Source organism: Dreissena polymorpha, chromosome 4 (assembly GCF_020536995.1).
Source record: "Dreissena polymorpha isolate Duluth1 chromosome 4, UMN_Dpol_1.0, whole genome shotgun sequence".
Lineage (NCBI taxonomy): Eukaryota > Metazoa > Mollusca > Bivalvia > Myida > Dreissenidae > Dreissena > Dreissena polymorpha.
Window position 1 is genome coordinate 75,646,817 of NC_068358.1, and position 15,534 is coordinate 75,662,350.

Sequence of the window (15,534 nt, forward strand, 5' to 3'; positions counted from 1 at the left end):
CCCTGCCTTCAATATTTTACCGATCTATTTCATATTTGGCATGTAGGTACCTTGCATAGACCTCTACCTTTTGATGAGGTTTGATGTCACTGGGGTCAAGGTCTTTGAGGCTAATACCGTAAAAATGCAGTCATAAGTCGAGATTTTTTTCCTCAAAAATTTGATTAAATTTACAGTCTCGACTTATGTGGTCGTCCATGAAAAATAATGATGACATTCTACTAAGATCGATCCCCGCGGAAATGGTTAAAGTTGTTGTTGTTGTTGTTGTATAGAAAACTTGTTGAAATACGACACACAAAATTTCCTCTTTTAACTGATACTTACCAATTAATATAACCACAGTTTGCCGCAACATTTCCCTCTTTTTTATTTTCATAATTTAATCCAAAGTTTTCATGTAAGCAGGTGTTTTTTTTACAACTGAACGTTTTATATAGACAACGTAATTTTTTAAATAAAAGTCTTAGAAAAAGCTTATGTAATTCTTTAATACAATGTCATTTAGATTATGTATCCTCTTCGTGGTATTGTGGACTCACGAAACAGCTTAAGCACAAGTTACAAATAGTCCAAAATGAAATGGTTTGTTTTATTAACAATTCCCATTGTAGGACATCACTTGTTGTATCGCATTTTGAAGAACTTGGTTTATTGAACGTTGAGCTAAGATGCAAGCAACTTCGGCTTAACCACATCCATAAGATTTTCTACAACAAATGTCCAAGCTATATGAAAGACAATTTTGTCAAATGTACAGATGTCCATCAGTATGGGAATAGATCCCGATTTAATTTTTATGTACCTCAAGTTGATGGCTTTACTAGTTCTTCCTTTTACTACAATGGTATTACGGATTGGAATGCATTACCTGATAATATAAAGTCCATCGAATCGAAATTTACTTTTAAGAAACTTGTTAAGACGCATCTATTAAATGATATGAAGGTAGACGAGAATTCCTTGTATTTTTACTTTTAGATTTGTTTTATTTTATGTAATTCATTATTTTTTATGTTATTTATTTGTGTCAGTGTACCGTAGGTTTCCACGTATAGCGCGCAGTGTTTTACCTCAAAAATTCAAATTAAAAAGCTGGTGCGCGCTATACATTGATACAACATTATCCTGGCTGCTAAATTGGTAAAAAATATGTTGTGTAATCGTAAATAATAAAAATGTCCGCCATGTTTTTTTCCAGAAAACTACCACCCTATAATCAGGGCTCGCGCTGTCGTTAGCCACTTGAGCCATTTGTGAAAATATTGAGAATTTTTCTCAAGAAAAATCCGATTTGCGAAAATACTAAAATCTCGTAAAATTTCATTGAAAACAGCCGCCATTTTAACCCGAAACTGGTTTTCTATATTTTTCTCTTTGTTTCAATGAAAGTAATTCGCAATTTGAACAGTGAACGAAAACCGGTCTGCACCTGTATCGAGACATCGCTTGACCTTATTGTTATTGAAGTGCACATGGTAGCTGGCCAATCAAAACTGAGCTCGCTTACACATGAAATGACGTTATTGAATGAAACGTAAAAATGGGTGGAGCTATGAAAACACGGTTTAAATATTGTCGTCTGCAAACAAAATAGCGGCCGATCGCAAATGTCGTATTATAAGATTTAAAATGAAAATAAGCGTGACAATAAATTAATTATGTCCAAGCTGACTATCGATCTAAATTAAAGAGTGATAATTAAATAATTAGTTCTTTGTCGTTGATGTTACAACTTTATGCCGATTTTCAATTGAAATAAAAAGGTGATAATTAATTAATTTGATCGTTTTACTCACACACTATGCTAACTAACAGCGGCATATTTTAATCAAAGGAAAACATGAAAAACACGCGCGGTTTAATTTAAGTATAGTATAATCGTACAGACTGAGGGGGCCATTGTTGAAACAACAAGAAGTCGCTACTTGTAGATATGAATGCGGTAGAAGAAGTTTTGGTCGAAAATAAATTTGTTTGAATAATCTTGCGGACATTTCTTTGTTTGTGTTTTTACACTTCTTTATTGATGAATTCCGATGGGGATTGTTGTCGACAGTCCGGAGAGCAGGCAAGGGTAGGTGCGAACGAGGTCTTTTTTGCGGGTAGCAGTAGGTGTGAAAGGGGGTCATTTTGCACTTCGTAATTGGCAGATGTTATTGAGTAATATGTGCCACGACTCGTTAAGACGCTAATTGACATTTGAGACACTAAATGACACTTGAGAACGTGAAGATATGCAATTGCATTTTGTGAGTATAAATATTGAACGTTCAACAGTGGTGTACTTCAACAACTGTATCCCTGTCTCCCATGCAACATTCAAATTTACTGGTAATGCCCATGCTTTCCCCGTGGAAAAATCCCACGATGTACACTAATTCTTATTTTCTCAAGTTTTTCACGAAATGCACGTGGACTGTTAATCTTTTGCTAGAAAATTACAAAATTGTCAGAAAAGTATAGTGCTATGCAACCCATGCTTCTAATCATAATGACGCTTCATATTTTGAATGCTTAATTAAGCTTTCCAATGCCCCGGATTATTGGATTGTGCGATAGTAATATGGCGGCCATTTTCGGTCCGATTTGGTGGTTTTATTGTCTTTAAATATTTTTTTTCCATTTTTGCATTAAAAAAACAGCCTGCACGCTATACACAGGAGCGCGCTATACGTGGAAACCTACGGTATTATCATGTTAACTTTTGAAAGATTCATTTAATTTGTAGAAGAAATAATGTGTAGGATCATGTCGATTCTATATTAAGAACTGAAAAAAACAATATATTTATAGTCACTTATAAGATCTGTTTGACTAAATCCAGGGACCCCGTTGGAAATAAGCTTTTTCATGTTTACATGTCTAAGCTTTACGGGTTATCCTGTGTATACATCATGTCGTAATCTTATTTGGATCTGTTAAAAATGACACCATTCATGTAAAGCATGTTTCTGAATATGATAATAATGCAATCTATACGTTATTTATTGCCTTGATTGCATTGAATTGTTAATTGCTTGACATGTATGCACAAATAATAAAACAAAACAAAACAAAAGATCGAGTCATTTTTAAAGTAGAGCGAGAATTGGCATCCTGTGTGAATTGACAGTTTGACGTCATCAAAGGAAAGCCGCTTCCAGTCAAGAAGCCATAAAGCATCACCCTTCTCGCCGATAAAATTAAATTTCTTTAATTTGTGAAGCGACATGTTTAACCAATCGCAAGTTTGTTATTCACTAGTAATTGTCCAATTATGTTTGAGCACGTGCATAGCTCCACCTTTTAAACTGTTATGAAGAACAAAGGTGGAGTTAGCGGTCTATTGGTTATGTCAATCATTGTCATAAAAACGTGTTTACCAAGGAACTTAGCAATTGTTTTGATAGTCAGATTAAAAGTACAAACATTTGATTACAGTGATCACAGTGTGTCATCACATTATAAGTTTGTGGATTATTACTAGCGTGGACAATATAGTGCAAACTTTATAATAATAATTTATAAATTTGACTAACACATTTGATTTGTGAAAATGCCTCGAAAACGCCAATGCCATGCGTATGACATTACATTTGAAATACACGTGATAGAATTTGCAGAGCAATCAATTAAAAATAGTGCTGCTGAACTCGAGTTTGGTGTTTCGTATTTCGTTGATGTGTAAATTACGATGTACATGTATATAAGTTCTGGTTTCCTATATTATTTTTTTTTTTATGTGGTTCATTATGATTTGCTTGTCTATATTTTCATATATTATTTTCGATTTCCTAAATATATATGGATTCGTATTGATTATATTAAACAAAGTACATAATACACGTGTACGCCATGTCTACGTCCTACAGTGCTTTATTGACGTCATGGTCTATGTATAGAATATAAACTTTCCGTACATCTAAAATTGCGTCTGTTTATGAAATTCTTGCACGGATAATTTCTGACTCAACTTATGACTTGGACATGTTCAATATCTCCGATTTTCGTATCATTTTTTACCCCCCTGACTTATGAGCGGGTAGACTTATGACTGCATTTTTACGGTAATTGATTTTTCCATCACACTTTTGTTACAGTTTCTCATACCACCTTCAATACTTTACCGATCTCTTTCATATTTGGCATGTAGGTACCTTGCATGGACCTTTACCTTTTGATGAGGTTTGAGGTCACTGGGGTCAAGGTCATTGAGGCTAATAATAGATTTTTCGGTCATACTTTTGTAACAGTTTCTCATAGCACCTTTAATACTTTACCGATCTCTTTCATATTTGGCATGTAGGTACTTTGCATGGACCTCTACCTTTTGATGAGGTGTGAGGTCACTGGGCTCAAGGTCAAGGTCACTGAGGCTAATAATAGAATTTTCCATCATCCTTTTGTTACAGTTTCTCATAGCACCTTCAATACTTTACGGATCTCTTTCATATTGTATGTAGGTACCTTGCATGGACCTCTACCTTTTGATGAGGTTTGAGGTCACTGGGGTCAAGGTCACCGAGGCTAATAATAGATTTTCCCTCATGCTTTTGTTACTTTACTGATCTCTTTCATATTTGGCATGTAGGTACCTTTCCTGGACTTCTACCTTTTGATGAGGTTTCAGGTCACTGGGCTCAAGGTCACCAAGGCTAATAATAGATTTTCTGTCACGCTTTTCTTACAGTTTCTCATAGGGCCTTCAATACTTTACCGATCTTTTACATATTTGCCATGTAGGTACCTTGCATGGACCTCTACCTTTTGATGAGGTTTGAGGTCACTGGGCTTAAGGTCACAGAGGCTATTAATGCATTTTCCGTCATGCTTTTGTAACAGTTTCTCATAGCACCTGCAATACTTTACCAATCTCTTTCATATTTGGCATGTAGGTACCTTAGATGGGCCTCTACCTTTTGATGAGGTTTGAGGTCACTGGGGTCAAGGTCAAGGTCACCGAGGCTAATAAAAAAAATGTTTAGGTGGTTATTAACACATATATTGACAAAGCGCAGCATCAGGGAGCATCCATCAGTTTCACTGATATTCTTGTTTTGAATCAGGGTTGCAGATTTCGAAGCCTGAACGTGGACCCCAAGTTCAAAAATTTCATGCACATGGAAAGGTGTTGTCCAGATACACATGTGTACCAAATATGACAGCAATATCTGAAGGGACACAGTAGTTTTGAGCCTTTTTCCAATCGCGGTCGCAGATTTAGAAACCTTAACACTGACCTCAATTTCAAGGTCAAGGTAACAGGGGTCAACATTTGTATGTGCATGGAAAGGTGTTGTCCAGATACACATGCATACCAAATATGAAAGCAATATCTGAAGGGACACAGTAGTTATGAGCCTTTTTCGAATCACGGTCGCAGATTTCAAAACCTATACGCTGACCTCAAGTTCATGGTCAAGGTCACAGGGTTAAAAAATTGTATTCGCATGGAAAGTTGTTGTCTAGACACATGCATACCAAATATCAAAGCAATATCTGAAGGGACACAGTAGTTATGAGCCTTTTTCGAATCGCGGTCGCAGGAAAATCTCTGACCCTGCCCCACCCCAAATCCCATAATTAACCAGGGTTCAGATCAAAATTCCAAATAGTGCACCATAGCACATAGGCTCTAAGCTACCATATGTGTAAGTTTCAAGGTTCTATAGTGCTAATAGTGTAGGAGGAGATAGTGGCCAGGACGGACGGCGGAGATAACCACATAATCCCCACTTTCTCTCCGAAAAGTGTGGGGATAAAAACAACAACACTAAAAACCATTTACATCTGGACTGTCTCAACTATGAAGACAGAATGTAGCACATTTGAGTGTTACAATATCTCTTGAATTTTATTTTATACAATTATTTGTGTTAGTTTTCAAACAACGGTGGTCAGATGTGATTTCAAATAAGAGTTAAAGTTAGATAAATATCATGAACATACTACACTGTCTTATATATTAATTTTCTTGACACTAATAATATTGCCCTTGAACCTTGGAGAATCATCCACAATTCATGGTTATTGAGAAGTATATTATATGTACTGCGTGATTGTGCTGGTCTATTGAATTTGACATTTATGATTTTTATTTGCAAATTGTGTGCAACATTTTATAATGCCCCCCTTCGAAGAAGAGGGGGTATATTGCTTTGCTCATGTCGGTCGGTCGGTCGGTAGGTCGGTCGGTCGGTCCGTCCACCAGGTGGTTGTCGTATGATAACTCAAGAACGCATACGCCTAGGATCATGAAACTTCATAGGTAGATTGATCATGACTCGCAGATGACCCCTATCAATTTTGAGGTCACTAGATCAAAGGTCAAGGTCACGGTGACCCGAAATAGTAAAATGGTTTTCGGATGATAACTCAAGAACGCATACGCTTAGGATCATGAAACTTCAAGGGTAGATTGATCATGACTCGCAGATGACCCCTATTGATTTTGAGGTCACTAGGTCAAAGGTCAAGGTCACGGTGACCCGAAATAGTAAAATGGTTTCCGGATGAAAACTCAAGAACGCATACGCCTAGGATCATGAAACTTCATGGGTAGATTGATCATGACTCGCAGATGACCCCTATCAATTTTGAGGTCACTAGGTCAAAGGTCAAGGTCACGGTGACCCGAAATAGTAAAATGGTTTCCGGATGATAACTCAAGAACGCATACGCCTAGGATCATGAAACTTCATAGGTAGATTGATCATGACTTGCAGATGACCCCTATTGTTTTTGAGGTCACTAGGTCAAAGGTCAAGGTCACAGTGACCTGAAATAGTAAAATGGTTTTCGGATGATAACTCAAGAACGCTTTTGCCTAGGATCATGAAACTTCATAGGTAGATTGATCATGACTCGCAGATGACCCCTATTGATTTTGAGGTCACAAGGTCAAAGGTCAAGGTCACGGTGACCCGAAATAGTAAAATGATTTTCGGATGATAACTCAAGAACGCTTTTGCCTAGGATCATGACACTTCATAGGTACATTGATTGGACTCGCAGATGACCCCTATTGATTTTCAGGTCACTAGGTCAAAGGTCAAGGTCACAGTGACAAAAATCGTGCTCACACAATGGCTGCCACTACAATGGACAGCCCATATGGGGGGCATGCATGTTTTACAAACAGCCCTTGTTTTAATGGAGGCAATATTGCCCAGAGTCAACAAAGTTGACTTGAGCACTTAGTACTACTATTAGTTGTGTTTGATTCCCACTTTCATTAGTTTCATTTTATTTTAAAGCAATCTAGTACCGGTAATAGACAATTTAAGTATAGTCAACAGCATAATTACAATTGATATTGAATATTGATTGTAAAATTGCTCTATGTTTGGTAATTCTTCTTGGTAAGCCGCGTTAGTCAATTTTGGCGTTTCACCGGAGCGGACTTATGGTTTGCGCTCTGTGTGTCTGTGAGTCTTTCTGTGAGTCTGTCTGTTTGTCAGTCTGTCACACTTTTCTGGATCCTGCGATAACTTGAAAAGTTCTTCATATTTTTTCATGAAACTTGAAACATGGATAGATGGCAATATGGACATTATGCACGTCATATCATTTTGTTCCTACGTCAAAAATTCTGGTTGCTATGGCAACAAATATATATATATATATATATATAAATTCTGACAATGGTGGAAATTTCTGACAATGGTGGAGCCGTTAGGGGACATATAATTGCTTGGCAATATTCTTGTTTTATTATGCCCCTTTTCGAAGAAGGGGTATATTGTTTTGCTGGATGTCGGTCTGTCTGTCGGTCTGTCAGTAGAACAGTTCATTTCCGATCAATAACTCGTCAACAAATTGACCGATTGGCTTGAAACTTCACTAGGTCAAAGGTCACGGTCACTATCACACTAAGTGTGAAAATTGTTTCCGATGAATAACTCGTCAACAAATATACAGATTGGCTTGAAACTTTTCATGTGCATTGGCCTTGGACAGTAGATGACCCCTATTGAAATTGGGGTCACAAGGTCTAAGGTCAAGGTCACTATCACACTTAGTGTGAAAATCATTTGAGATCAATAACTCGTCAATGGATTGACCGATTGGCTTGAAACTTCACGTGTGCATTGGCCTTGGTCAGTAGATGACCCCTATTTAAATTGGGGTCAACAGGTAAAATTTCACAGTCACTATTCTTCTAAGTGTGAAAAAGTTTCATTTCGATAACTCGTTAGCGAATTGACCTATTGGCTTGATACTTCGCATGTGCATTTGCCTTAGACAGTGGAATACCCCTAATGAAATTGGGGTCACTAGGTCAAAGGTCACAATCACACTAAGTGTGAAAATTGTTTCTCATCAGTAACTCGTCAACAAATTGACCAATTGGCTTTATACTTCACAAGTGCATTGGCCTTGGACAGTAGATGACCATTATTGAAATTGTGGTCACTAGGTCAAATGTCAAGGTAACTATCACACTAAGTGTGAAAATCGTTTCCAATCAATTACTTGTCAACAAATTGACTGATTGGCTTGTAACTTCACATGTGCATTTGCCATGGACAGTAGATGACCCCTATTGAAACTGGGGTCACTAGGTCAAAGGTCAAGGTCACTATCACACTAAGTGTGAAAATTGTTTTCAATCAATAACTTATCAACCAGTTTCCCGATTGGCTTGATACTTCACATATGTATTGGCCTTGGACAGAAGATTACCCCTACACAAATTAGGGTCTCTAGGTCAAAGGTCAAGGTCACTGATACGCATAAAGAGTACAATATTTTCCAATAAATTACTCGTCACCTTAGTTACCAATTGGCTTGCTACTTCCCATGTGCATTGGCCTTGGACAGTAGATGACTCCTATTGAGATTTGGGTCACTAGGTCAAAGGTCAAGGTCACTGTTACACACTAATTGTGAAATCGTTTCCGATCAATAACTCTTCAACTGATTCACCGAATGGCTTGATACTTCTCATGTGCATTGGCCTTTTGGCCTTGGACAGTAAATGACCCTATCAGAATTGGGTCACTAGGTCAAAGGTCAAGGTCACTGTCACAAAAAGTGTGAAAATTGTTTCCGATCAATAACTCATCAACGAATTGACCGATTGGCTTGATTATTCACATGCCCATTGGCCTTGGACAGTAGATGACCACTATTGAAATTGGGGTCACTTAGTTCAAAGCCCTGTTTGGATGGGCATATGTCTCCGACTGCGGAACACATTGGAACAGCATCTTCATAACACAATTTCTGCAAAGATACTGGATATCAAAAGGCATATTTATGGTCTGTGCAAAATCCTGATAACCATTGATGAAAAGTTTTTGTAACTGTAAAAATGCATGAATCTTAGTAAAACATCAGTAACTGGTGTTTGAGACTGGAACCTTGTATTTTACACTGAACAAGTAACTAAGGTATCACTAGCTCCGATAACATGCAAATGGGCAGGTATGTTATGACATATACATATTTGTAATCAATTCATGTACTGCATATAAAATTAACAACAGTACAACATCAGGCAAAAACATTACTTCAATTTTCCCTGAGAATAAGTATTTTTTATATGAAAAAGTACCAAATATTATAACCTTTGCAGTTAAAAAACACTACAGTTTGTCCATGGTACCAAAGCAAGATAGCATGATAATTTGACCATAAACATAGTTTACCATATGCAAAGTCGGGTTTTTTTATGACAAGAGAAAGCAAAGGCTGAGTGTAAAGCTGTTGTATCTACTTCATATTGCTATATCCGAATCCAAAGTTTCACATTCATCTTCAATTGATCAGATCAAACATTGTTCATTCTCTCACAAGTCTCATGTTTCTGGTCAATTTTGGTAATAGAATTGCCAATAGACTTCATGTGAAACGCCTTGATCTCAAATTTGTATAAACAGGCATTCTTATAGAAAGTGGGATCACTCAATTTCCTATGTCTGGCCTAACTTTTTAATTTCAACTAGGCACAACTTGAGGATGGGATGTTAAAGTAGAGCAATTATTTCCTGGGCCTGCCTTGTGGTACTCAAAAGAGAGTACTAGTAGAGTGCACTCTGTCTTGGAAATGCTGGGAATTCATTTGTTATTTTACTGCTGGCAGGTATCACTGCTGATTTCTGCTGAATGGTGTAAGACTTGTACATTGTTTTACGGGATATTGAAGCACATTGCTGCAGTTTGGTTCAAGGAGTTTACTGAGCACACTGATACATTTGTCTGCTACAGTGAAAATGCGTGGATTATTTTTGACAACAATATGTTGGATTTCTGCAATTCATAAAAGTTGCTGTACAAGATTGTGAGTCACAGTTGGTTTGCTGTCATGAAAGATGTTGGTGGATTTGTGCACTATTACATTGGATTTAAACTAATGAGTCTGGGGTCACAGTTGGCCACAGAAAGATGTTGGTGGATTTGTGCACTATTACATTAGATTTAAACTAATGAGTCTGGGGTCACAGTTAGCCACAGATAAGACATATTGTGTGTCTGCAGTGTGGCATTATATACTAGTAGTTAATTAATTGATGTTATTTTCAAAGGAAGGGTATTCTAATGGCAGATTTAAACATTGTCATACACTCAGTTCTTCTTTCAATTGTTCAGTTATTATTCAAGTTTATTTATGTTATAGTGTCAGCGTCTTCCTTAGCTGTTGTTGGTTGTTTTTCCAAGAAAGAAAGATGTTCAAATGCAATTAACAAAGAAAATACAGCTTTAATTAATCATTTCCTGAAATTTGAAATTGCCATTAAAATTAGCGAGATTTACCTTGAAAAAGGTTAACATCTAGAAATAGACAAGTGAATAGAGTGGATCCATAAATATATTGAACATCCTCACACAATGGATTCAGAGGAATATAATGAATTTGAAATTGAGTTTAATAAAATGAGTAAGTTTTTTATGTTAACCAACTAAATAAATAAATGTATTATAAGTGTTATTAATACCTGAAGCTTTTCATAGATATTCTTTAACATTTTGATTTTTATGTTATTGTTGTTGTTTATAATGTTTCACCAAAATATTTTTGTTTCTGGTACACTGAGTGTTATGTTTTGCATGAACCTTTGCTTGTCCCATACTTTCAAACATTTGGTTGATATTGGTATTGAAAAGGCTTAGTAGTAAAGATTTCCTTAAGTCTAAATATAAAAGATAATAAATTCACACTGATAAGAAAAACTTTTCTCACATCGAAAATCCCTAGAAAAATAATCTGTCAAAGGAACATTTCTTCAGTTCAGTAGTAGCAGACCAGATAGAATTTCACACTTAAGAAACATGAGTGTGTAAAAATGTTGGAAAAGAAAATTGCATTTACATTTGTTGAATATTGTTTATTTGCTTTAAGTCCAAAGGAACTCTGGGAAATATAGCATTCTAATTATAGACTCAGTGCCACCAAAACAACATTTTAAATTGAATTTTATGGGAACCATTGAGATATGTGTATGTGTTGTTATTTCTTGCATTTTTTCTAGTAATATTTATTTATTTTAATATTTGTTTTGTTGCATGCAAATGTGGGCAGTTTTTGTTATAAGAATATTTAAAGTGAATAGCAATCTTTCCGACTTTGTCCTACTTTCTGTTAATAATGATATTGAGCCACACTGTGGGAAAATGGTGCTTAATGCAGTGTACGAATTTCACTTTTCAAACCACTAGCACGTTCGGGCTACCAAATGGAATTTTTTTTTACTAGCCTGAATCAAAGTTTACTAGCCCAAACTGTTTATCACAAGTTTTTAAAAGAAGTTTATATTTTTGACAGTTCTAGATAGTTTTTATTGCAGGTAGGGTGTAATTTATAATGATTGCAAATAACAGTTCATCCCAATTAACTGGAAATGTTATTATAATATTTCAATGACACAATACGATTATAATATTTATGTATGAAGGTATTCGTCAATCAATACCTAACATGCAGTCAAGATGCTAAGTTTTATACCCAGTCTGTAAATTATTTTAGGTGTCAATTGTCCCAAATTTGAAATCCGAAAAATTAAGCCGAGAGTCTGAGGCTGTATGATAAAGCGAATAGAGGGCAGTGTCCCCTCCCCCTAGCTAATTGTTCTTTTTTTTATAGTATTTCTAGGTCCAATTCTGGTGAGTGCAATGTAAAAAATTATCAACCAGACCATCTGTAACACAGCATGTGTATTCATTATTATATATACTTTTTATCAAGAGATAAATTAAAATCGACAGATAATACTGTATCCGGAAACGACTGTCCGAAAACATATCAAGATATGTCTTTTGCACGTGAAATAAAATATGCAGATTGTTTGTATGCCGAAAATGAAAACCAGTAAAAAGTAACCAAGCAAATACGCAATCAATATATATTCTTTTAAAATATGATAATGCAATGCTTTAATTCGCCAATAGATCATTAAAAACTCAAGATGGCAGACATTTAAAACATTCATAGAATTGTACCGTTTTCTGAAAGTACAGCATATTGAACAATCTGGGTAGATCCGCATTTTAAACGCACGGTATAAAAAATCATCATTCAAACTCTCGTCATGTCAACATAATCGGGAGGGTGAGGAAACGCGATACGACGCTAAAAAACGCTAGAGATGGTTCAAACGATGGATGACAATAATATTGTTGAGCATTTTTAATTTGCATAAGTTGGAAAAATCACTAGCCCAATAGGGCAAGTACCTAGAGAAATTCAGTAGCCCGAAACAAGATCAACTAGCCCGGGGCTATCGGGCTAGTGCGAATTTCGAACACTATTAATGCATGTGTGCATTCCACTTGTTTGGAATTTTTTGTTGAAAGAAAGTCACATTTAAATAAAAATATGGTGTTTGTGGAAACTGTCGTGCCTGATTAGCCTGTGCAGACTGCTCATGCATTAAGCCCTGTTGTCCCAGATTGCTGCTCAATTTATGGGTAATAGAAAATAATGATACTGTATACATAATTATAATTAAAGAGAAAAGCTATATATGTCAAATATATAATGATTATTATAATATATCAAATTCTTCAATTAATTTAAATATTTTCTTATTCTCCAAAGTGAGTTGCATTTTCAATTAAGGACAAAACAGAATTATGTTTGAAAATGACTCTGCACATATAACAACACTTTGATAAAAATAAATTGAAAAGAGTGTGAACATTTAGAAAGAAACTACCAACTTAACAAGCAACATTTACGCTTATCATTTATGTTAAAAGAAAAAGTAGTAGCTGTTACTAATATGTAAAAAAAAGAAACTTTGAAATAAGGTAACTTTGAAGTAAAGAAACTTTTAAGTAAAGAAACTTTGAAGTAAAGCAGTCATGATATCCAAGCACCAGTTTTAACTTATTTTGCAGATATTATATTTGAGGTAGAAAATTATTTCTAAAACATTTTTATGCATAATTACATTGCATCTGTTATATGATTTATTTAGAAAATTTTAAAATTTTACATATGCATTTATTTACAAGACCTTATTTTTGTTTGGATTAGTTATTGGATGATCTGATATCAAAGCACAAATATGTTCCCAGTTTTGATGTATTATGTTCAAATATTCAGGTTTCTTAGAAATAAGTTAGAATACACAAGTCTCACTTGCAGTAACACAAAAAAATCACAGTTTCTCATTGGAAAGTAATTTGCCTTTCATTGAAATTATTGGAAAACTATCTGGAGGCTTATCTCAACATTTTGCTATGATGATGAAAATTGTATGTAATTGATCTTTTACTCCAGGAATCTTAAGATTCAATTGACTTTCTTCCAAATATAGTGGAAAGCAAAGAAAAGCGCTGAGTTTATTTTTGTCTGTAAGCCATGATACAGTGCTTCTACAGAATGCTATGTTGTCATTTGAGCTGTATTGTTGGGAGAACTGGGCTTAATGTTTGTGCGTAGAGTGTTGTTGTTGATAGCCTGTGCAGTCCTGCTGTGCAGATCATGGATCACGCTACGCACATGCTTTAAGCCCAGTTTTCCCAGAACAAGGCTCATTTGAAATATGAGATTTTTAGCTGTAACACCGGCCAAATGACTGCTGAAAGTACCTGAATAAGATAACCTTTAAGCCACAAATTCACTGTTCTGGCGCACTCTCAGAAAATGTGAAACTTTTAGTGCCATTTTTTTTATCTGACCATATTTCTAATAACAAGCATCATACCTTTGTTAGCCACTCTTGTTCACTGCAAACTACATAATTTTGTTTCCTGCAAACTTCAGGAAGTATTCAAGTTTTTTCATAAAATGTTTTAACAATTACTCTTAACAGTTTGTATTAATGTTTTGTACATTATCCAAGAATTACTGACATTACACTCGCATGAAATAATCTCGAGTTTCTTTTGACTATTATCTGCGATATGATATGCATGTTGCTATAGTGGGACAGGAAATTTATGTCTGGTTAGAATATTTGTTAAGCGTCTCAGAGAATGATATTTAGTTAATTATTTTTGATACAGCTTGCAGTCAGCAGTGGGAGAGACATGGCATTGTGCATAACTGACCCATGGACTTTTCTTTTTATGTATATATAGCTCCAAGTATGGCTAGTTTACCATTTGTGAGATTGTTAAATATCTTTTATCTTTTATCGGCTGCATTTGCAGCCATTAAGGTTTTGCTCTGAGAAGTTTTGTATTATTTCCAGTATGTTATGTTCATAGCACAAGACATCAAGAAAGCAGGATTTATGTGTTTTCTGCCATTTGCAATAATGATTGTATCATCACTGCTAAAAGCAATAGAGAGATTGTATCAATTTGTACAAATCTGGTTATTTTTATCTCTCCCCCCCCCCCCCCCCCCCCCCCCCCCCCCCCCCCCGGTAGGGTGGCATATTGCAGTTGAACTGTCCGTCAGTCCGTCCGTCTGTCTGTCCAACAATGCCCATAACTTTTGCAATATTGAAGATAACAACTTGATATTTGGCATGCATGTGTATCTCATGGAGCTGCACATGTTGAGTTGTGAAAGGTCAAGGTTATCCTTCAAGGTCAAATATATGGCTTCAAAGCGGCGCAGTAGGGGGCATTGTGTTTCTGACAAACACATCTCGTGTTTATTTAAGGAATATATTTCTGTGCAATTACAAAATAAAGATAAATTTAACTTTGAAGTAATGTCAGCATCATGTAAAGATGTAACACAAAGTAAGACGTAAAAACATAAGGACCTGTTCACATTTATGTAAAATGATGATTTTCAAAATAAATGCCATAGACTCAAACAAGAGATGTGTTCGTCAGCAACACAATGCCCCCTACTGCGCCGCTTTGAAATAAACTTTCTATTTATCATTTGGCAGGTATTGAAATCATCTCCCTTTAAAGCTTATTACTTTCCTTGGATTTTGTCCAATCCAATCTGTCACACTTTTCGTGTCCGCTCTCTTATTCAAATAGTTTTCATCCAATCTTTACGAAACTTGGTCAGAAGATGTATCTAGACAATATCTAGGTCAAGTTCGAATATGGGTCATGCGCGGTCAAAACCTAGGTCACGGGGTGGAAAAAACAAATCCAAGGGAAGTAATAAGCTTTAAATGGACATAATTATCT

At 35.7% G+C, this 15,534-nt stretch overlaps 1 protein-coding gene and 1 long non-coding RNA gene across 6 annotated transcripts in view; both read left to right on the plus strand.

Annotated features, from left to right (window-relative positions):
- The window catches only part of LOC127876885 (tumor necrosis factor alpha-induced protein 8-like), a 174,236-nt gene that overhangs the window by 21,959 nt on the left and 136,743 nt on the right, over positions 1–15,534 (plus strand). The window lies entirely within an intron of this gene.
- Positions 5,982–7,134, plus strand: LOC127876888 (uncharacterized). The gene is made up of 3 exons (XR_008048131.1): positions 5,982–6,293; positions 6,439–6,728; positions 7,018–7,134. It is a non-coding gene; the product is annotated as an uncharacterized LOC127876888 (long non-coding RNA).